The sequence below is a fragment of the Stegostoma tigrinum genome, chromosome 3 (assembly GCF_030684315.1).
Source record: "Stegostoma tigrinum isolate sSteTig4 chromosome 3, sSteTig4.hap1, whole genome shotgun sequence".
Lineage (NCBI taxonomy): Eukaryota > Metazoa > Chordata > Chondrichthyes > Orectolobiformes > Stegostomatidae > Stegostoma > Stegostoma tigrinum.
Genome location: NC_081356.1, coordinates 108,073,293 through 108,097,054, shown reverse-complemented (window position 1 = coordinate 108,097,054; position 23,762 = coordinate 108,073,293). Strand labels below are relative to the sequence as shown.

The window sequence follows — 23,762 nt, the reverse complement described above, 5'->3', positions numbered from 1 at the left end:
TAAAGTCTTTCCAAAAGGATGCATTGCAGTTAATTCTGTCTACAATTATTCCTGTTTCCTCATTAAGGTTTCATGTTTTCTGTGAAAGGCAGTAAATCAGCTCAGTGCCTCAGTGGCTTAACAATGAGTCAATGCTGTACTAAGCTTGGCCCCTTGTTCTCACTCCCACTCCGACTCACCATCTGCTTCAGTGGTTGCACTGTCAGCACAGTCACACATTTGCTCAGCGCTCATTGGCATAACAACAGCGACGGGTTATCAGTAAGCACTTGTTCACACAGCCAGCAATCCCCATTCAGTGGGTCAGTGGAAAAGGCAACAAGTTCATGGTTTCTTTACGCAAAGCTGACCATAAATAGGTAAGTGAATGTCACTTTAAGTGTTTGGAGCCGTACCTAAGCAGGTTTGATTGTTACAGGGGGTTTTACAAACAATTTGATTAGCAGATGTCCAGAGGCAACTTTTGCTTGACTGGGTTGGTGTGGAAAGGTAACCCGAGAGGTTGAAGGCTTTGCTGAAAACTGATTGATGGCCCGGCGATAACGGTGTTTGGCAGCTGGTAATCCCATTGGCAGAATGATAGTTAGACTTTTACACACACCATCTGGAGACTCCTATTGAAACACCATTGCGAATGTTCAGCAAACAACAGATTGCACATAACGACTTTGTTGAAGCCGTACAGAGGTTTGCTTAAAACAAAAGAGACCAGCTGAGCTCATTGCAAGCTTGCGAAATGCCAATGAATGCTTGCTACAACAAACTCCATGAATAAGATGTTTCTGCTTTCTCTCAGTACAACTGAGAAAGGCTTCAATTCCTCCAAAAATGTGAGCCTGCTCTGATAAATAAGATGTCCTACATTGTCAATTCTTTCTGTGTTTTATCTGTCAGAGAAGCAGGGTTTAGACCTTTGTAATTTGCATTCACATCCAGTAGATTTACAGGTTATTTTTGAAAGCACAGTAAGTGCTATCTGTACATTCAACCTTATGTTACTAGACTTCAGTGTAGTACTCTCCAGGGCTAAAAGCAGCTGCTAGAAATCTGAAACAGGCAAACACGAAGAATGCTGGAGAAATTCAGATGTTCTGACAGCATCCGTGGAGAGTTGACGTTTAGAGTTCAGTTTGACTCCAGGACTTCTGGGAATATATCCAGAGTTTCTGTAGATACAATGGGGGAATGTCGGTGGGGAAGCAATTACCTCAAAAGTAGGCCGCCCACAAAGGGATAACAGTTTCTGTAGCACAAATTTCCTCTTTTCCACAGTTAGTTTGCTGTGGGCGCCCAAACTGGAAGGTCCGAGTCCAGTGATAAGAGAAGCAGCGAACCACGTACACCCAGAGACAGATGTAAAATTGTCTACTTTTAAGAAAACTTGATAGAGAGAGAAATGAGTGGTTGAGATCTGCAATGTAATTCTGGTAGAAGCTGAAATATTATTAACTGTAAAAGAAAATTATTTTAAAAATCTGTGATTTTATTATCACAACTGAGAAATTGACATTGCACAAAATATTTTCAGATCCAGCACTAGTTATGAATTCAGCACGCTGTTTAAAAACCCTGTTTTTAAAAATTCAGAGTTAACGTTTTGGGTCTGGTGACCCTTCCTCAGAACAGAAGGATTCCGAGGAAGGGTCACTATGACCCAAAACATTAACTCTGATGTTTTTTCTTCACAAATGCTGCCAGACTTGCTGAGCTTTTCCAGCAACTTCTGTTTGCGTTCCTGTGTTTAACTATGTATGTGTGGACTCTAGAGGTTGCTGTCAGTTTGAATGGCATAATAATGCTAACACCTTTAATCCGGTCATTACGATGGCAAAATCCAGGTCCATGACTTTTGTTAGTGTGTGAAAGAAATCTTGAAGGATTAGTAAATATTTTAAGAAGAACAGGTTATATGGTTTCAAGATAACTAACAGAACATACAATTATTGGCTTCACAACAAAAGCATTTCTGAAAAATATTGAAGGTTGTGTGAACATAAAGTGGGTGCCTGGCCTTTGATACTGCAAAAGTGACGAGACTGCAAGAAAGTATTTAATTGACCATGAAATGATTTGACATGTCCTGGGGTCATGGAAGGCTTTATATAAATGCAAGTTGTATTCAACCACTTCAACAATGCAGTATTCTATTTGACATTCTAATCCTTTGATTCGTACAGTGACCTTGCTCCACTCAGAAAATGACAGCAATATTCTACCTTACAGAGTGCCTGAACAAAGAAATTTGTACACCATTGCAAGTTAGATTGTTACAACAACTTTTCATATATTGTTTTATGAGGAATGATGGTATTAAAATTAAAATACAAATTAGAATTAAGAAGTGCAGTTCTTATTTTTCAGCTGCACTGCAGTCGTGTGAAAAGGGTCATTCTAAATGTAGGCTACAAAGAAAGACTTCACTGTATCTGGAACATAAGGAAAAGGTTTATGAGCTCATACATGCATTTTCAAACAAAAACTGTAATTTCTATCTCACAGTTGATTTGATATTGACGTTTCCTGTCATAAGCTCCCAATTCTATCATTGGCCTTAAGACGGAGCTTTCTGTAAAAGTTCCAATTACTCATCTGTCAAATGAGTGTTAGGTACACCATCAGAGATAGAATGACATTTGAACTTCCTGGCATAAACAGACCACCGTCCACTGGTCTTTGGTGTTCCTTTTGTTACATCTGGGTAAGCTTAACATAAACCAGGTTTTAGATGTGATATTTCTGCTAAGTGGGTGGTGATCTCTGAGAATTAATACTCTACTGATGGTTCAGACTCTAACAATTCAATTCAGTTTGCAGAATGGTTATGTATTTCCATGAGTAAGTACGTGCCTGGTGCCTGGTAAATATTATACATCACTGCCCTTTGTAAGGACCCTATGCTCATATTTTCCATTTGCAATAGAATAACATGCTTGTTCTATTCAAAGGTTTATGTGCCTGTTCCTTGGAATGAATGAACTTTACTAGCCAGATACCCATGGTGTTGCAACATGGGCAGTGAAAAGAAAGTGCAGTCTTCAAGCAATAAAAGTTTGAAGGCAACAAATGATAAGCATCAGGGCACACAGTTGTAATTCAGGTCCCATTCTAAAGTCCTATGTTCCGCCCATATTTTCTAGAATATTAGGTTAAAAGTTAGAACCATTTGGGAGGAGAGAAATTCCATATTGTGATTCAATACGGACAGCATCAGATGGATACATTACTGAGGTGCTACAGTGCCATCACTGATGGGAGGGCAGATGTAGTTACAATGCAAGGAGTCTTCTAGGATTGACTCGGGCAATCGCAGGATTTTTGGCAGAATTGGACAAGAAGTTCCACCAGACCTGTCTTGATATTGGAAGCATCTTGCTCTGTCTTTTATACTTCTCATGTGTCGTGAGATGAGTTTCTGACTAGGCAGTGGCTGATTAATGGGGATTAACATTGCTGAACATTTTATTAATTGCCTGATTAACATTCATCTTTCTCTCTTAACAAACATGCCGAGCAAAGAGACGTCAAGAATTCATGGATGTCAGAGGCGAGGGGGTTATCTGGTGAATTTGCCTCTCCACTGGCTGCAAGGAGTCTCCATGCTGTTCAGCACCAAACAACATCTGAGGGCACAATCTACAGGTGCCAGCCGCACCCAGCCCTGGTCCATCAGTATTGTCAGTGCTTGTCACAGCCATCATGGCATCTCTCTGATCCGCTGACAGCCCTGTTAGGAGGCACAGACCTGCGTTGCGTTGGTAGACGCAGACACGTTAACGTCTTTTAAGATATATCTGGACAGGTACATGGATGGGCGGGGAGCAGACCCTAAGAAAATAGATGACAGGTTAGACAGAGGATCTCGATTGGCGCAGGCTTGGAGGGCCGAAGGGCCTGTTCCTGTGCTGTAATTTCCTTTGTTCTTTGTTCTTTGCAGGAGCAACAAGCAGTGAGAAACTGCTGCAAGGACATTGTTCACAGGCACCCAGCTCATAGTTTGGATTAGGCTACTTCTCAGGGAGTGGCTCACTTGCCCTCTTGGTGCTTGTTCACTCAACACCTAGCTGCATACTCACAGACTCCATGCCTTGCCTTGCGGTGCCCGTCAGTGCCATCACAAATAGCTGGTGCACAGCCTTTAGCCTCGGCTGTGCAGATATTTCTAAATGGCAATGTGCTACAGCAATCTCATGCCTGCACTGTGTGCCAGCAGTTTACGTGGCAAACACATTGCATGTGCAGCAAGCTGGCAGCCGTGTCTCTCAGTGTGAGGGGAGTAGTCCTCACCAAAGGCATCCACCAAAAGTCCTCCCCTCCATGAAGGCAGCCAGCCAGGAGGTCCTGGCAAAGTATATGTAGGGCAGCCTCTTATACCAGTCCCAGGGATAGGCTACTGTCAGGTTTCTGCTGATTATGTTTCTTGATTTGGGGCTCCAGGACTCTGCTGTCCAGGGAGCAGGCGACGATCAATGCTGTGGTTTGACAGCACTGATGCTCTGAGGTCAGGCTATTGTGGTCAGGGAAACATATGCAGACATCAGCTAAGGGTGTAAGCATTTCTCATCCGGGACTGTCTGTGTCAGTCATTCAAGGAGGTGGGTCAAGGTAAGTCGATCAGCTCTGTCCATGGAAACTGTGTGCAAAGGAATTGGGAGGGAGTAAGTGGAGTTGTGAAAATGGGAGGAAGACTCAGCAACACATTCGTCATGATCGTCAAATAGCAGAACAAAGACGGGGTTATTAGACTACTTAGCTGCACCACCTCTTTCAGTTGATCAATCCAGTTCGACCCACTCCTCTGCACTTCCCACGAATCCCTGGAATTATCCTCTCCTTCAACCATTTATTGAAGGCTATAATTGGATTTCTAAAGTGCATCCACTGTCATTCCCCTGACGTCTTTTACTATAGCCAGACAAATACCAAGGGTTTGATTTTACTCTTCAAGTTTACCTGTATCACAATTTCTATCATAAATGCTTTATGTTTTCTTAATATCTTGTCCTTCAGGTTAGTTTTCCTGCCTAAACGCTGAGGCAAATAAGTTATTTAATTTTTCTGATGTCATTATATGTCAGCTTATTATGTGTATCCCTCATGGTCCTGTTTCTATCCTGAATTTTGTTCCTGTGTCTAAAGTACATTCTTCTTAGATTCCATTATATTTTAAGTTTGCAGTTTTTCTGGATTTTCTGGATTGTTTAGTCAGCTTCTTTCTTAACTCTTTTGTGTTCTCTTTATTTATCCTCTTCTTGTCTCTTTGTGCTTAGTGTGTGCCCTTTTTATGGCTTCAATTTTGTGCTTATTTCTTTCACTGTTTGTGTGGCAAAAGTTTGTTCTTCATTGCTGGTAAGTCATTAATACACATTGTGCTCCATCATTTTACTGTATTTCCTTATTACTTTGAAGGATGTTACACATTCTGTAAAAATCTTAATTTTTTTGAGCGATTAGGGAAAGAGCGATTAGGAAAAGTGAGGAATAAGAGAATGGTCAAAGAAAGAGTAGGGCCGATCAGGGATAGCATAGGGAACTTGTGTGTGGAGCCTGAGGAGGTAGGGGAAGCCCTAAATGAGTTTTTTGCTTCTGTCTTTACGAAAGAAACGACCTGTGTAGTGAATGAAACCTTTGAAGAGCAGGTGTGCATGCTGGAATGGATAGAGATAGAGGAAGCTGATGTACTGAAAATTTTGTCAAACATTAAGATTGACAAGTCGCCAGGCCCGGATCAGATTTGTCCTCGGCTGCTTTGGGAAGCGAGAAATGCAATTGCCTCGCCACTTGCGAAGATCTTTGCATCCTCGCTCTCCACTGGAGTCGTACCTGAGGACTGGAGAGAGGCAAATGTAATTCCTCTCTTCAAGAAAGGAAATAGGGAAATCCCCGGCAATTATAGACCGGTAAGTCTCACGTCTGTCGTCTGCAAGGTGTTAGAAAGGATTCTGAGGGATAAGATTTATGACCATCTGGAAGAGCATGGCTTGATCAAATACAGTCAACACGGCTTTGTGAGGGGTAGGTCATGCCTTACAAACCTTATCGAGTTTTTTGAGGATGTGACTAGTAAGGTTGATGAGGGTCAAGCTGTGGATGTGGTGTATATGGACTTCAGTAAGGCATTTGATAAGGTTCCCCATGGAAGGCTCATTCAGAAGGTCAGGAGGAATGGGATACAGGGGAACTTAGCTGCTTGGATACAGAATTGGCTGGCCAACAGAAGACAGCGAGTGGTAGTAGAAGGAAAATATTCTGCCTGGAAGTCAGTGGTGAGTGGGGTTCCACAGGGCTCTGTCCTTGGGCCTCTACTGTTTGTAATTTTTATTAATGACTTGGACGAGGGAATTGAAGGATGGGTCAGCAAGTTTGCAGACGACACAAAGGTCGGAGGTGTCGTTGACAGTGTAGAGGGCTGTTGTAGGCTGCAGCGGGACATTGACAGGATGCAGAGATGGGCTGAGAGGTGGCAGATGGAGTTCAACCTGGATAAATGCGAGGTGATGCATTTTGGAAGGTCGAATTTGAAAACTGAGTACAGGATTAAGGATAGGATTCTTGGCAGCGTGGAGGAACAGAGGGATCTTGGTGTGCAGATACATAGATCCCTTAAAATGGCCACCCAAGTGGACAGGGTTGTTAAGAAAGCATATGGTGTTTTGGCTTTCATTAACAGGGGGATTGAGTTTAAGAGTCGTGAGATCTTGTTGCAGCTCTATAAAACTTTGGTTAGACCGCACTTGGAATACTGCGTCCAGTTCTGGGCGCCCTATTATAGGAAAGATGTGGATGCTTTGGAGAGGGTTCAGAGGAGGTTTACCAGGATGCTGACTGGACTGGAGGGCTTATCTTATGAAGAGAGGTTGACTGAGCTCGGTCTCTTTTCATTGGAGAAAAGGAGGAGGAGAGGGGACCTAATTGAGGTATACAAGATAATGAGAGGCATAGATAGAGTTGATAGCCAGAGACTATTTCCCAGGGCAGAAATGGCTAGCACGAGGGGTCATAGTTTTAAGCTGGTTGGTGGAAAGTATAGAGGGGATGTCAGAGGCAGGTTCTTTACGCAGAGAGTTGTGAGAGCATGGAATGCGTTGCCAGCAGCAGTTGTGGAAGCAAGGTCATTGGGGTCATTTAAGAGACTGCTGGACATGCATATGGTCACAGAAATTTGAGGGTGCATCCATGAGGATCAATGGTCGGCACAACATTGTGGGCTGAAGGGCCTGTTCTGTGCTGTACTGTTCTATGTTCTATGTTCTATGTTCTCTATGTTCTATGACTCAAAAAAACTTATCAGTTTGGTTTTGATGCCTTTACACACAGGTTTGTGAAACCATGGGCTAGAAAGTTTATGGGGTGAACAACATCAGTCAATTCAAGAGAGAGCTGAATAGTTTTATGGTGAAGTAAAGTTTAGGCCTATGTGAGCTGAAAGTAGGATTTTTGGTAAACTCTAGGATTGGCCAGATGTAGAAAAATCTTAATTCCTATGTTCAGAAAATTAATCAAATGTACCGTAGCACATTAAATATAATTATAATAATTGATTCATTTTCCCTGCTAGTTTAATGAAGAATATCATTTATGTTTCATAAGTGGAGAACTTTTTATAAACTTCAAAACATTGATGGCTTTTTGATAAGGTTTATTCTGTAATGACACTGATTTGCACCCTATCTTTAGTAGTCAACACATTGCCCTTCAAATTAAAATTGACTGCAGCATCAAGCTTTGTCATGTAACAACACACATTCTACATATGTGCTTTTTTGAACTCATTTTCTTCACTGTGGTCAAAATTGCTCAATCCTGACCTCACTACCTGACCTGCAACATGCAGCATAAGGCACTCCTAGCTGATCTACAAAGTATGAGTAATGTTCTGACCCCAGCTGAAGTTCTTGCTGTAGAAGTCAGATCACAGGCTGAAATCTGGCTTGAAAGATTTTTTTTAAAAACCTGGTGATCTCTCACTGAAATATAGTATGCAATACTACAGATTTGATTATAATATGAAAACAGAATAAAAGAAACCAAGTTGTTTTCATAAAGCACAGTTGGGAAGATTTTGAAACACATGGCAAAACAAAATCCCATCCATCCCAAAACAATCCCTTTACAATACTGAAATATCAGAGAGTTCCCTCTCTATCACATCTCTAGGTTTGACTTAACTGTGTTTTTTTTAATTTCCATGTCTTGAATGTTTGATAGCCTTGTCCTTGATTATTCACGTAACTGAATTTAGGCCTTCTTAGCTTCAAACAACCCATCTGAGGTTCTAACCAATTGCTTATGGTCTGGAATTTTCAAACTGAACCCTTACCTTGAGGTAACATATTTTCCAGTAGTTCTGAACCAACTGCTTTCTCCAGGAAACTGTTCTTCATCTAACTCCAGACAAAAGCCTCAAAAGCTTTCAATCTATGGGTTTTTCCAAAGCAAAAAAAAAATCAACTCTTGATTCTTCTAAACCAAAGCAAGCTAATGCCTTTCGATCTTTGCTGTTTTGGATCATAAACTGTGACCGTACAATAAAAATTCCATTAACACACCAGAACAGCCAGTACCAGCTCTCTGACACTCAAGGAAAAGTAAAATACTACTGGTAAATGCTGGAAATCTGAGACAACAGAGACAATGCTGAAAAAATGCCAGATAGTGAACGCTAATGTAATATCCAGGTAACTGAGTAAAGGACAATGGGGTAAGGTCAGGTACACAGGTTGAAAACTTTGTCTAAGTCAATATCGCTATGAGACTTGACTTGAAATTATTGTCCCTACAATATTTCTATAAAGTGTAGGGCTTGGCCCTTGAATGTGAGCTGGATCTATTCAAAATTCCTGAACTGCTATCACCTTCTTAAAAAGAAAATTGTTAAAAATTTACAGCAAATTTCAAGTATCATTTAATAGTTAGCCTCTAGCACCTGTCACCTGCTGCAACCCTTAACATACTTTGGATTTATTTCAGCTTTGTAACGTTGAATACACTTGGAATCTACAGAAGGATAGCAGGGCTATTGGTTTGATCTATGATGTTTAATTCTCTAACATGGAATCACTGAGAATTAGACAAACAACTTTGTGCCTACTGTAAGCTGTGTAGACTGAAATAATGAATGCCATTTATTTACATTTGCCATCGAAGAATGAAGAGTTTTGAAATTCCATCTCCACAAATTGTCGGGTGAAATGAGTGTGTTACATGTAATAAAATCAGAGGTACATTTCTTTCAAATTATAAGCTAGCATTTCTCAATAGACATCATAACTAGTCTCATTTGCGGCTATCACTTGCATAACCAGTTGTGATTCATATACCAGGACCCAAATGCCTCTGTATCTTGGAGATCTGAAATCTCTCTCCATTTAAGTAATAAACTGCTTGCTGTTCTTGCTGCTAAGATAGTCAAGTTCACTGTTCCCACAAGGAACTTTTATTTGCCACATTTTTGCACATTCACTTAACCCATCTTTATGTCCTTTTCAGAACGTACTTTTCTATCTGTTCGTGTATTGTCGGCAAATTTAGCAACATATATTTGGTCCCTTTATCCAAGCCATTGATATAAATTGTTGAGGTCCCAACATTTATTTCTGTGGTATACCATTTGTCAGTGTTGTCAAACCAAAAAATTGTCTGTTTTGTGTCTGTTTCTATTACTTACCTATTCATCAATTTTGTGTAATAACCTATTCACATTATTTGTGTCCTCACCAAATAGCCTATTGTTAAGGGAACCGAGACTAACGTAGGAGCAGATGGTAGAGACAAAATGCATATTGAGATGTCTATATCAGTGATTTGGTATTTTTGTGGTGGTTATGGGGCAGGTGGTTTCCAAAGTTATTTATTCCTTGCTGTCTTGTCTATTGGTTTATGAATGAGATAGATGCACAGTCAATTTGCAAAGTTGACGACTGGGACCAAAGTGAGGATTGCACAAATTTTACGTTCCTAGCTGAATCCCTGGTTGTGGCTACCTGCTGCATGAGTTTTGCAGTCAGAGATACCATCCTCTGAATGGGTTGCCATATTGAATTGCCATTGTTGTCTTCAGGTGTAGTCTACATTTATTGTCCATATCCAGCTGCCCTGAGAGTAGGGGCCAACAATAATGAACTGCTGTCTAGAATCAAGTTGCCTGCACAAGATAGGAGCGGCAGTCATCTGTCCTGAAAATTGAATCTTTCCCTGAAAACCCCCCAGCCCTGCCTTTTCCCCTGATCTAGTTCCACATAGGCCATGCTGGATGGGTGACTTGCCTCAGGTTTTTCAGGATTTAGCCCTTTTTTGAGTGTTGCAAAATAAGGACAGCAAATCTCTACAAGCACACAGGGCTTCAGATACTAGGGGGCTATGTCAGTGGCAGACAATATTATTGAATTTTCTCCACTCCTTTCTGAACTGTTTCTGACATCTGCACCAAGAAATGAACGTGGAGAACTTACTCACTGTCTCCCACCAGTGTAGCTGTGGCCTCAGTTGTAATTCAATGGCGGTACTTAGAATCCCTACAGTTTGGAAGCAGGCCCTTCAGCCAACTGAGTCCACTCTGACACTCCGCAGAGCATCCCACTCAGATCCACCCCCCTAGCCTATTCCTGTAACCCCTCATTTCCCATGGATAATCCACCTACCCTATCCCTATAACCCTGAATTTCCAATGGATAATCCGCCTACCCTATCCCTGTAGCCCTGTATTTCCCATGGATAATCCCTCCAACCTGCCCATCCCTGGACACTTGCACTTCTTGAGTCAGACTGTTTTATGTCCAACTGCAGAGAGTCAAATACATCATTTAGGCTGTGAATTGTTTTGGGATATTTTAGGTCGTTATAAATATTTTAATCCCTTTCTTTTCTCCTATGTTCTTTCCCTGGCAGACAGGTATCAACTTTGTACACATTACCACGCTCTGTCACACATTTTTAACAATAAACAAACAGCATTAAATAAGCAACATCACAAGTGTCTCCAAATAACTGTTAAGATAACATTGAAGTAATGTTTATACACAATTGTGCACCAAGTCATGACTTCCTGTCGCTACCATTTGCATCTCCATTAGTTCCATTTTGTATGGGATAGACTTGAGGTGAAAGACCACTGAATTTCTCAAACAAAAAGAGAAAGTGCTGGAGAAACTCAGCATTGTCAACAGAGGGAGAAACAGAGTTTCAAATTCAAAATAATTTTTCACTTGCACTGTTAAGACTATCTCTCGCCCAAGATGCTGCCAGATCTGCTGACATCCTCCGGTACTTCCTGCTTTCATTTGTAATTTCTAGCATCTGCAAAATTTTGCTTTTGCCCCTGAATTTCATTTGTGTCTGAACTGCCACTCAGCAGCAAAATTGGAACTGAAAGACTGAGGAGTGAATTGTGGTCACACAGCACTGTTAGCACATGGCAGCATGGCTAAATTATAATGCAATGTGTCACATACTGTCTGCTGTCTTATTTCAAATGCCACGTGAACACAAGTTAATAAGCGAAGGAGAGCTCTTTCTGCAGAAAGCTCTTTTGACATGGATTGATTTGTTTGCTCAGATTGAATGTCAGCATCATAGCATTCAAGGAAACTATCCCTGATATATTAAGGGTTTAAAGCTGAAATCCCAAATGTTGTGGCTATAAAAAGTTATATCTGCATGAGGAGGATGTACGCATTTATTACAGGTTTTAAAGTCCACATTTACTTTATTACAAAGGATAGACGCCTACTAAGTATTGAATTAGCACTTTAGTTCATTGCATTGGGATTAATACGAAAGCAAGTTTCAAAATAAATAAAATCTAAATGAGTTAAAAGTGTTGCAGATGTTTCAATGCATTGGAGACGAGAGAACAGAAAATATACAGAAAGTTGTTTGAACAGGCATTTCCAGGAAGAAAATGCCTCACATATAAAATGCACTCAAACACTACACCATGCAGTGTTTCCATGTTCTAATTCTCTTTGAGATCCACCACATGGAAACTATGTACTAAAAGATATTCACAGGCAAAGTGGTTAATGTGCTCCTGTCTGCCAGTGCATTGAAACATCTGCAACACTTTTAACTCATTTAGATTTCATTTTTAAAAATTGCTTTCAAATTAAATTAAATGCAATAAACTGAAGTGCTAATTCGATACTTCACAGGTGTCTACCCTTTGTAATAGAGTAACTGTGGACTTTAAAACCTGGAACACAATAAATGCTTCATAGTGGGGAGGACAACAGCAGCTGTTGTGAGATGACAATAGCCTCTGTGTTGGTAAGCCGATCTTAGGCTTCCAGATCATGGGAAAAGAATGTAAAGATTGAAGGGTAGAACTAGGGAAATCATGAACAGAAAATTAAATTCTTATTTAGAAAAGTCAAACAATATTAGCATTTAGTTTAAGAAAAGGAGTAAAAGAACATGCTGTCAATGATGAAAACCTGAAATTGAGCATAAAATGGTGGAAATATAAAGGAAGATTTAAAAATCCTCCAATTGTTAAAGGAATAAACTGACCAGCATGGGCGAAGGGAACTCACCACTTCCCCTCTCTGTTCAGCAGTTGCTAGGAAGCACCTGTGTGTATTCTTCTACAGTGTGGCCCTCTTGGTTTCATCCCCCACTCAAAACAAATGGGTTCAGGTGCTCCTTTTCAACCAGATTTGGGAGAAAGGCAGCCTGGAAGTCAGATGTAGCGACTGAAGCTTATTTTTTTGTCTTTGGGCCATAGAATCATATAGTGCAGAAGAGGCCTTTGGCCCATTGAGTCTGCACTGACACATGAGAAACCCATAACCTTCAACCTTGAATGTTATAAAGTGCTCACCCAGGTACTTTTTAAAGGATGTGAGGAAATTTGTCTACCACCCTCACAGGCAGCACATTCCAGACCATCACCACCTTCTGGATCAAAACATTTTACCTCACATCCCTCCTAAACCTCCTGCCCCACACCTTGAACCTCTGTCCCCTTGTGGCCAACCCTTCAACTCAGGGGGTGCTGTAAATCAGGAGCAAAAATAGAAATTGTTGGAAAAGCTCAGCAGGTCTGGCAGCATCTGTGGAGAGAAATCAGAGTTAATGTTTCAGGCCAAGTGGCTGTTCCTCAGAGCAGATGCTGCCAGACCTACTGAGCTTTACCTGCAATTTCCATTTTTGTTTTTTTCAACTAAGGGGAACAGCCGCTCCTCGATCAGATCATCTCTCAGTATTCTGTGCTCCAATGAAAGCAACCCAGGCCTATCCAACCTCGCCCCATTACTTAAATTTTCTATGCCATGCAACGTCCTGGTCAGTCTGCTCAACACCCCTTCCAGTGCAATCACATCCTTCCTATAATGCAATGACCAGAACTGCATGCAGCCATGTTCTGCTAAGGATTGAGATGTCAGGAAAGCTCTTGCCGTTTAATCATTTTTGTTTAATACCTGAAAATGGAGAGAGGGCATGGAATCGACATGTGTATCACATAGGAGTGCAATTAGCAGTACACAATGAAAGAGCAGATCACTTAGTGGCATCTATGCACATTGCAGGAAGCAAACAAAAGCGTTAAACCTTTAGCATCAGAGCTTCTTTTAATAGAGAGATGATGCTGAATGAAATGGATTAGACAATGGTCTGTGTGGTCCAGCTACTCCCATTTTTAACCACAGAAATGAAACCTTCCTCATTTGTATAAGTCGAGTCCACATATTTGCCAATGAACCATTTTGCGAGCTTTGTTCTGTACTTTAAAAAAGTGAAACTTCTAATGCATTTTCACAAATAAAGTCTAAATGTTACAGTTATTTACATTTAACACTATATTTGAATTGCTTCAATCAAACAATGTTTGTTAACTTCTTGTAAACTTTCTGTTTCTTAATGCTGATTATATTAGTGTTATCTGGATTGAAATGGCCAAACCAGTGCAAAACCGGGGATTTTAGATATCAGTTCCAAGCGCTGCTGTATGTCTAGCGTGGCCTTTATATTGGCTCATGATTTAACTTTCTACGTTTTAACTCCAGCCAAAAAATTAGCCCTGGCTCCTGATTGCAACATGGGTTATTTTACTAACTGAGCAGGCTTTTCGGTTTCTTAGGTGACCAAGCACTGGTGGGCATGTTATATAAAATTGGTCAAATGTTTGCTCACCAGTTGCAATGAAAGGTGTCATCAACTGCACTCGCTGATCCTCAGTTTAGGTTCTGCCAGGACCGTTTGGCTCCTGGCTGTGTATTACAGCCTTGATTCAAACATGGATAAAAGAGTTGAATTCCAGAGGTGACGTGGCAATGACTGCTTTTGACTTTGAGGCAGAAGTTTGACTGTGCACGGCATCGAGGAGCCCCAGCAGAACTGGCATTGATGACAATTAGGGGGAAAATTTCCAACGGTTGGAGCCATACATAACACAAAGAAGGATGGTTGTGGTTGTTGGATGCCTGTCATCTCTGCAAGAGTTCCTCAGGGTAATGTCCTAGGCCCAACTATCCCCAGCTGCTTTATCGAGACCTACCTTCATTCACTGATGATTATACAATATTCAGCACCATTTGAGACATTTCAGATACTAAAGCAGTCCATGTCCGATTACAATAAGACCTGTACAATAACCAGCTTGGGTTGACAAGGGACAATAATGTTTGTACCACAGAAATGCCAGGCAATAGCCATCTCCAAGATGCCCCTTGGCCCACTGCCCCTTGATATTCAATAGTGTTACCAGCACTGAATTCACTATTATCAATTTCAGGGGGGAGTTACCATTGACCAGACACTGAACTGCAATAGTCACATGAATATTGTGGCTTCAAAAGCAGGTTAGAGGCTAGCAATAGTGTGGTGAGTAACACTCCTCCTAACTCCCCAGAGCTTGTCCACCATCTACAAAGTGTTAATCAGGAGTGTGACTTGCTTGGACGAGTGCAGCTCTGACAACACTCAAGAAGCTTGGCACTATCCGGGACAAAGCAGCCACTGATTGGCACTACAATCACTATCTTCAAAGTTCACTCACTTTGCAAATGACACACAGTTTCAGTAGTTTGTATCGTCTGTACGATGAATTGCAATAACTCGCTAAGGCTTCTTTGACAACATTTTTGAAATCTGTGACCTCTCCCTTAGAAGGAATAGAGCAGAAGATATATGGGGGCAGAACCACCTCTAAGTTCTCCTCTGAGCCACTCATCATCCTGCATTACCATTCCTTCAGTGTCTCTGGGCCTAAGTCCTGAAACTCCCTCCGTAACGGTGTCATTGAACACCCTATAACACATGGACCGCCCTGGCATGGGTAAGAAATGATGACCCAGCCAGCGAAACCCACATCCCATGAACTAATAAATGAAAATCCATGAATAATTAATTTTTTGACTAATGTTTGCCAGTGAATCTATTATACAGCCCCAGATAGTTTGGCTTAAAGCCATTTTGAGTGATTTTAAAATTTGATTGCTCCAAGATGAAGGATTGGAAATCTCCATTAAGAATACACACTTTTAGCGAATACACCCATTGTCAGCTGGATCAATGCATCAAGCAACATGTTTTATGGAAGCAAAAATAGACATGGTTATGTTCCATTACACTGCCTGATTGTGCTGGTTCAGAAAGAATCTTAACTTTATGGTTATGCAAATTCATTTGGACAGAATCCAATTTGAGGAGCATTTTGGGCACAATGAGCTGTTTGCCCTGAAAGTGGAAATACCACCCTGTAATGTATGTGTGATTGTGAGATTAATTCCTTTTCCCTTTTAAAATTGTTTCAGAGAATTCTCATGTCACCAGAATTACCATTCTTTCTAGGATTTTCAAATCAGTATGACAATGTTTTTGTGTCCTTCCAGTAAACCTACAGTGTTCTGTTACAATACATTTACTTGTAGGAAGGCATGAAGCATCTTGTAAGTATTAATTAGATTTAAAGCACAGCTATCTGTCATTTTTACGACCTCTGTCTCTATTACAAAATTCCACATTACTAAACGTTACTTTATATCCCATTTTGTATTCTTAGTTCTGTGTCTTTCCCTCTACCTTTTGTTCCTCCCTCCTTCCTGTGCTAACCTGAGAATCGGGATTTCAAAAACAATATTTCTTTTTAAAAGCATGTGAAATAAATATTAATTTTTTAATGAATTAAATGTAACTTATTCTACACTGTCCCTTGTACCCCAGTGCTGATGTCGTGATATCTGAATTGTGTTATATAAGGTTTGGTGAAACAACTTGATTTATGTTTCAATGACTGAAGTGTTTGTCTAAATGGGAATGCAGTTGACGCAGAAATGTTACAGCCACATTTTTTATGTCTGATGTAAACAACTGAGCAGCAAGTCGTGCAGAAGGGTCTTATTCTGCTGTTAGGGACAAGCAGTAAATACCAACAGAGGCTTGGATGAAAGCACCAGTGCACCGCATTGTGCAAAATCAACTTTGTTGGATATCAGTTTGTACCGAGGAACGCTAAGTTACTGGTGTGGAGTCAAAGCTAATCCAGTTCAGGCAGATTAGAGGACAAAGGCAGCTTTGAATATTTTAAAGTGAGGACAGAGATCTCGGAAGCAAAAATGGAAAATGAGTAAAGTACCCAGTAGATTGGACAGCATCAGTGGAGAGAGAAACAGAGCTAAGGCTAGGATTCCATTGGCCAGTTAGCCCACCTTGTCTTGTTTGTGTCTTGGTCACTTGCTCTCAGCCAAAAGCACCCATTTTTTCCTTTCCACACCTTCATTTACACCTATTTTACATCCCTATTCCCATTTCACCCCAGTTAGCATCATCTTTGTCTTCTGCGGTAGGCCTCCACAATATCTGTTTCCCTTGCTGCCCCTCTGCCTCTGACAAAAGTATAAAAACCTGCACTTTCCAACCCCTTTCAGATTTGAGGAAAAATCATCTTGTACTCATAGTACCCCAACGGTGTGGAAGCAGACCATTCAGCCCGTTGTGCCCACACCAACTCTCTGAAGAGTATCCCACCCAGACCCACCCCTATCCTTGAAACCCCACATTGTCCATGGCCAATCCACCTACCATACACATCTTTGAACTGTGGGAGGAAACCGGAGCACCTGGCAGATAACCATGCAGACGCAGGGAGAAAGTCACCCAAGGTTGGCATCGAAACCCAGCTCCTAGCACAATGAGGCAATAGTGCTAACCACTGAGCCACCATGCGCCCTCAATGTTAACTGTTTCTCTCTCCACAGATGCTGCCAGACCCACTGAGGTTGTTCAGCAATATTTCAACAATATTTATGTCAGCATTTGATGTGTTATAGATGTTTTACAGAGATAGCAGTGAGCAGCTGTATTGATGTGTTGTAGGATTCCCAGCTGCCTTGAGCAGCATGCATCTCCCAGTTAGTTTTACATGATTGTAACAATGACATAGAGCACTCCTCATGTCGCCCTCCTTCCTTGGTATGCAATCTGCTATTGGAGCAGGACCCTTGAAGCCCAAAATGGCTATGTGCGCCGATCATTGTCCACTCTGAAAATTTGTACACCTGCACCTCATCAGTTTAGGGCAGGGTCTATGTCATGTTCCAAGGACTGAAACAAAGACCCCTCCGTCATAATTCCAGCAGTGAAATCAGCTTCTAGAAATTTCAGATTCATGTTCTCTGAGCCACAGAGTGAGTCCAGACTTGATCTCCAGCCTGCTGTGATTTAATAGATTTTAGCCAGGATGAATACATTCACCTTCATTACCTCTGAATCAGAGAGGGGAATTGAACCAGTATTCCTGTTTGTGGACTAAATTTATAAAACCCCAGCTGACTGTATCGGTGCGTGGACATAGAGACAGAATACAATCGGTCTCTGCTGTGGTGTATCCCGACAGAACCAGTAGCACTCGTTATCAAGGTTTGCGTAATCACAATCTGGAGAACTGTCCCAACAAGATCATAACCTACAAACAAAGGCAGTGATGAGGAGCCACACGTAGTCAGAGACCTTGCTTCCATAGTCAGCTAATATCAAGATGCAACATTTTCCGAACACTTAGACCTACAAATATTTCTATTAGATCGCACAGCCCTCCACCCCTTGTTTATCCAACCCTCTCAATCACCTGGTCATCTTTCAGTTAAAGCAGTTTGGTAATGAAAAATTAATTGGCAAGTGCATTTTTGCCAATGCCTTAACTTTCTGAAAAAGCTGAATGTTCTGCATGCTGGAGAGTTTTATAACAAGATTTTTTTAAAACTGCTTTCCTGCCCTAACATTTTATTTCAAGAGCTGAGCAATAAAATATGCTTCCCCAAGCCGCAGAATGCCAAGAGTTCTTCTTTACAATGGCTCATGCCCATGGTCTGCCATTCTGCAGCACTAAGCTCGTAAGAAGAGAATTTTCTGCTGTCGTGTTCCCATAGACAAGCACCTAGTGACTAAAGTGATTTATGGTTATACTCTACATGTTTTTTTTTCGTTTAGACGCACAATTAATTGCAAGAATATTGATTTATATCAAATGCCTCTAGTACAGAGTAATGAAACAAGCTTGGAAATTTCTAGAAACTATAAGTGACACAACATTGCTTTTTAGCAGCAAACTAACGCATTGCTGTATGTGTGTTGGTTACATGAAACTACTGATAAAATCAAGTGTTGTTGAATCCGCTCATGGTGATTTTACAACAAGGTTCTGCCTGTCTTCCACCAGCATTGCCAACTTAAACTTAAAATTATATAAATGTCATTGCTCCTATCTGGAATGCACTGCCTGAAAGAGTGGTGTAAGCATATTGAATAGTGACTGTAAAAAGCAAATGGGAAAAGGAAGGAAAAACATAGTGCCATGGGAGAAAGAACAACAAATCAATCAATCAGGTACAATATACATTTACTCTGCCCTGTAAGAGTTGACTGATCTTTAATCTCAGCCACTTAAAGCATTTCTGCCATTTTTGGGCAAGAAGAGGGAAAATCAGCAAGAGGATCTTTTGCTGTAGTCCGGCTGGCAGTTTGCATTTGTGGATTGGCATCATGTGTAGCGTAGATATCACTATCAAGCATTACTACCCTCCAAGACACTTACACATTTCCTTGGGTATTTTGAAGAATTTAAGAGAGAGCAATATTTGAAATATGAACTGCAGGGCTGAGAATTTCCTTGAACCTCTCCTGATTATCCACCATAACTTCAGCAGAAATCTTGGAGAAATGACATAAAGACTTGTAGGTGGCACGGTGGCTCAGTGGTTAGCACTGCAGTCTCACGGCACCAGGGACCCGGGTTCGATTCCACCCTCGGGTGACTGTCTGTGTGGAGTTTGCACATTCTCCCCGAGTCTGTATGGGTTTCCTTGGGGTGCTCCGGTTTCCTCCCGCAGTCCAAAGATGTGTAGGCTAGGTGGATTGACCATGCTAAATTGCCCATAGTGTTCAGGGGTGTGTGGATTATAGGGGGATGGGTTTGGGTGGGAAGCTTCAAGGGGCAGTGTGGACTTGGGCCGAAGGGCCTGTTTCCAGTCTGTAGGGAATTTATTCTAAACTAATCTAATCTCTGTGCTTCCTGAAGATTACATTGAAGTTATGACAGTAAATCGCAAAGTATTTCAAACGCAAATTTGAGACATAAGTAAATGTAAAATAAGAGCATGTTGTAAAGGCTGACAGGAATAGGTTCTGTTAGGAATCTCAGCCACTTTCAGTAGAGTGGTTCAGATATTGTAGGAATAAACAAGCAGAGTCCTGACAACTTTATTCCATCTACTTCAATAAGAAGATAAGACTTCATGTCATCTGTTGTCATTTGCTAAAGTAATGTTGTCCCAAATGTCTTGAGAGATATCACCGAAGATGCTGCAAAATCCTGAAAATCTAGTAGCAGGATAGTCACTCCAATATCGGTATTTTCGTTCAGGCCAACATTCTTAGCACTGAGTCTTATTATCCACATGCCTGATACAAGACTCTTCAAATCAGCTGTCTACAATGACCTCCGTCACAGCAAGCGGTTGCCATGAGGACAGAGGTGATCTTCGAGGACATCACACAGCCTTCCTGAAAAAGTGGAATATCCCCCTAACCTTTGGGAATCTCAGGCCCACAACCACTCGAATTGGAAAACAGACATCTTCAAAAGTACCTGTAAGCCTTCACCGAGAGGCCTAGGCAGATGTCAAGTGCAACCAGGTGGAGCAGGGTGCAAAAAACCACCTGCCCACTGAGGTCCACCTGAGGCAGTGTTTGTAGATCCAGTTTTAGGCCCTGAACTCCAGAGTCAAGTGGGACTGCCTAAGAAGAAAGAAAAGATTGTCCATGTCACAATACAATAGTCGGGAAAACCGATGCTTTCGAGAGATTTAAAGCTTTATTGCTACGGCCTTCTATTCCAATAGCACAATCCTGAAAGATAACCTGAGAGACAACCTGCAGAATTACACGACCCTGAAAGATGTTTTGCAGAATTACACAGTTCTGATGCACAATACTGCATAAGTGTGCAATGGTAACACCACAATGTCATCCGTGCCAGTTTACCTCTGTATATCTCTGCAATTCAAAAATTGAATATGTAAGTGGAAAGTTATAGGGCCACTTGCATGGGAACATGAAGTAGCTTTAATATGTACATCACTGCAAAGGTAGTACAGCTCTAGTTTCAGATTATCATCTGACAACACAACCTCACACTGATCCTCTGATGAAGGGTCTAGGCCCGAAACGTCAGCTTTTGTGCTCCTGAGATGCTGCTTGGCCTGCTGTGTTCATCCAGCTTCACACTGTATTATTTTGGATTCTCCAGCATCTGCAGTTCCCATTATCTCTAATTTAAGTTTGCACAGGTTTCAGCATAGTTTCACTACATTGTGGCATTTCAAAAATTCTCTGCTCATTAATTGTGTGGAGCTTTGTTTCTTGATTTTGAACCACAAATTCATAACGTTCCAAGAACATTTATTCATACTTGCTAATTTTGGACCTTACAGCTGCGCAGGATCCTGAGAGAGCAGTTTAAGTGCCCTATATAGAATCTGCCCAGTTCTCATGCTGATGGAATTAGTGGGACAAAACATGAGCATGTTCTACAAAGGCTAAAGCAATTAAGGCCAATGGTGTCAAAGACTATTTACTCTGTACCTTCACAATAATGTCGATCTTCCACTGGCAAGAGTGCCCACAGAAATTTGAGTCTATAACGGCAGTAGTGGGGTAAGTAGGCTGTTGGTAAAGCATTAGCTTTGGCATCAGGACGATAAGTCCAATGGCAGTAACATCACCCTCTTTAACGATGACTGGTATCTCCAATTGAACACGATTGACCTATTGTCTGAGCAGGACTGGTCTAGGTGCACTCAGCAGCAGAAACATCTTTGTTGATATAATTGATACAAAAATTCCATTTATATTGAGTTGTTTAATGGCTGTGAGAGTTGTTAGCATTGAACTGGTACTGTGGCTGATGCTGTATGCGGTGGGGTGGGTTAACCTTGTGGGATGTTCGTAGTTTCATCGAACAAAATGAAAAAGTTTATATTGGCCGTATCGTATACAATCATAACCCATTACGCAATTGTTAAACAACATCAGCATGTGATAATCAGCATGCCACTCTGATTAAAAGTTGTTTCAAATTTGTGTCACGAAGTGCTGTACAAATTATAGTGGAAGCTTTAGGGCAGCACTGTGGCTCTGTGGTTAGCACTGCAGCCTCACAGCACCAGGGACCTGGGTTTGATTCTAGCCTCAGGTGACTGTCTGTGTGGAGTTTGCACATTTTCCCTGTGTACGAGTGGGTGTCTTCCGGGTGCTCCAGTTTCCTGTCATAGTCCAAAGATGTGCGGGTTAGATGGATTGGCCGTACTAAATTACCCATAGTGTCCAGATATGTGCACACTAGGTGGATAAGCCATGGTAAATGTAGGGTTACAGGGATGGGGTGGTGGGTGCTTGGTATGGGTGGGATGCTCTTCAGAGGGTAGGTATAGACTCGTTGGGTTGAATGGCCTCTTTCCATGCTGTAGTGATCCTATGATTCATTTATGGAACATTAAGCTGCATGTCTGTGGGCCACTGGGTCAGTGGATTTTAATCACTGCTGGAGTGGATCTCTGTGCTATATTAACGGAGGGTGTTTATTGTAAGCAAAAACTGGGATGGGAACAGTTGGATGTTAGCAGCATGACCATGAATATTTCCATTAACCGATCAATCCCAGTGTGTCCATGAGCTCAGCACAGTTTGTAACCTCTGTTCTCTGAGCTGCAGGGAGGCAGTGGAACTGGATCACCTGACCTTGAACTATAATACTTGGCGTTCTGAATGATCCAGCTCTCATAGCTTTTAGCTACTGTCAACTGTTTAAATAGGTGCGAACCATATGTCTTTTGCATCCTATAAAATGGATTACATGTCAAGGCCACTTAGTTGACAGAAATTAAAAGGCCCTGTGCATGCTGGCAAAACCACTCAGGCAAGTAATGCATGGTCTCACATAGAGTTTTGCTTTCTGCTAGTCAGCAGTCCAAGCAATGTATTTACTGTGACTGAGCAGCAGGCATGTTGTGAGAAAGTGACTGCTGGAGTGAACCCTGCCTGGCTGGAGTGGAAATGGATAATCATTTACACGAGGGCTGTCATTCAGCTGCATGAGTACAGTCAGACGACATTCCTAAATACAGAAGGCAGAAGGAACAGTGCTATGTGGGTGGTGCAGAATAATCTAGTTGAGTTGATTTAACCGGCAATATTGGTCATAAATCATCAATTGGAAATTGTGCCTGCTGTGTAAAGATGACTGATTCAGTGGCTCTGGTTCTGTCTGTAGAGATAGGAGTAGACCTATCAACCCCCTCGAGCATGTTGTACAATAATTTAGAACTTGGCTGATCAACACCCTTTAATCATCCTGCCCTGATCAGTTTAGATCTTGGAAACTCCAATTGACCATAGCCATTTTGTAGGAGTGTGTTACCAATTTCACCCACATTTTAATTTCACACCTGCGTGGCCTAGCAATATTGTACCCTCTTGGTCAGGATTCCTGTGATGGAGAAGTTAGTTTCTCGGTGGCTGCATAATTAAATTCCTTTACCATTTTAAACAGACCTTGATGAGAACACCTTCTAACTGACAAACTCAATGGAATATAAGATGAGTTTCGAAAACCTGTTGACATTAGGTCTGTTAGAATTCTTTTGAGAAGGTAATGAGCAAGGTAGACAGCGTAGGGTCAGTGGATAAGATCAGTTTGGATTTCCAGAAGGCCTTCGACAAGGAGGCTGCTAAATAAGATTAGTGCCTGTGGCGTTAGAGGCAAAGTACTGGCACAGAAAGAGCAGAGGATGACGGGCCGAAGGCAGAGAGTGAGAATAAAGGGAGTCTTTTTCAGAAAGGCAGCTGGTGACCAATGGAATTCCCCAGGGGTCCAGGTTGGGACCACAGCTATTCACGTTATACATTAACAATCTGAATGAAGGAACAGAGGACATTGTTACAAAGTTTGCAGATGACACAAAAACAAATGGAGGGGTAGGTAATGCTGAGGAAGTGGAGAAGCCGAAGAAGGACATGGAGAGGCTGGGAGAGGAGACAAAGAAGTGGAATACAATGTAGGAACGTAGGAAGAATAGAAGCATAGAAAATTTTCTAAATGAGGAAAGGCTTCATAAATCTGAAGCACAAATTGACTTAGGAGTCCTACTTCAGTATTCCCTTAAGGTTGACATGCAGGTTGACATTTAGTTGATAGTTAAGAAGTCAATTGCAATGTTAGAGCAAAGATGTGCGGGGATGTATAACACTCTAGTCAGACTGCATTTAGAATA

The 23,762-nt window shown here is 41.5% G+C and overlaps 1 protein-coding gene across 6 annotated transcripts in view; it reads left to right on the top strand.

The window, feature by feature from the left end:
* Positions 1 to 23,762, top strand: part of lhfpl2b (LHFPL tetraspan subfamily member 2b) — a 163,866-nt gene that overhangs the window by 86,519 nt on the left and 53,585 nt on the right. The window contains exon 1 of one of the 6 annotated variants that reach the window (XM_048528101.2): positions 243 to 359. The exons of 4 other annotated variants lie outside the window; for them this stretch is intronic. The gene's annotated coding sequence lies outside the window, so the exon portion shown is untranslated. Of the gene's footprint in view, positions 1 to 242; positions 360 to 15,798; positions 15,885 to 23,762 lie in introns of those variants that run through there. One more of the 6 variants, XM_048528106.2, reaches the window with a different exon arrangement.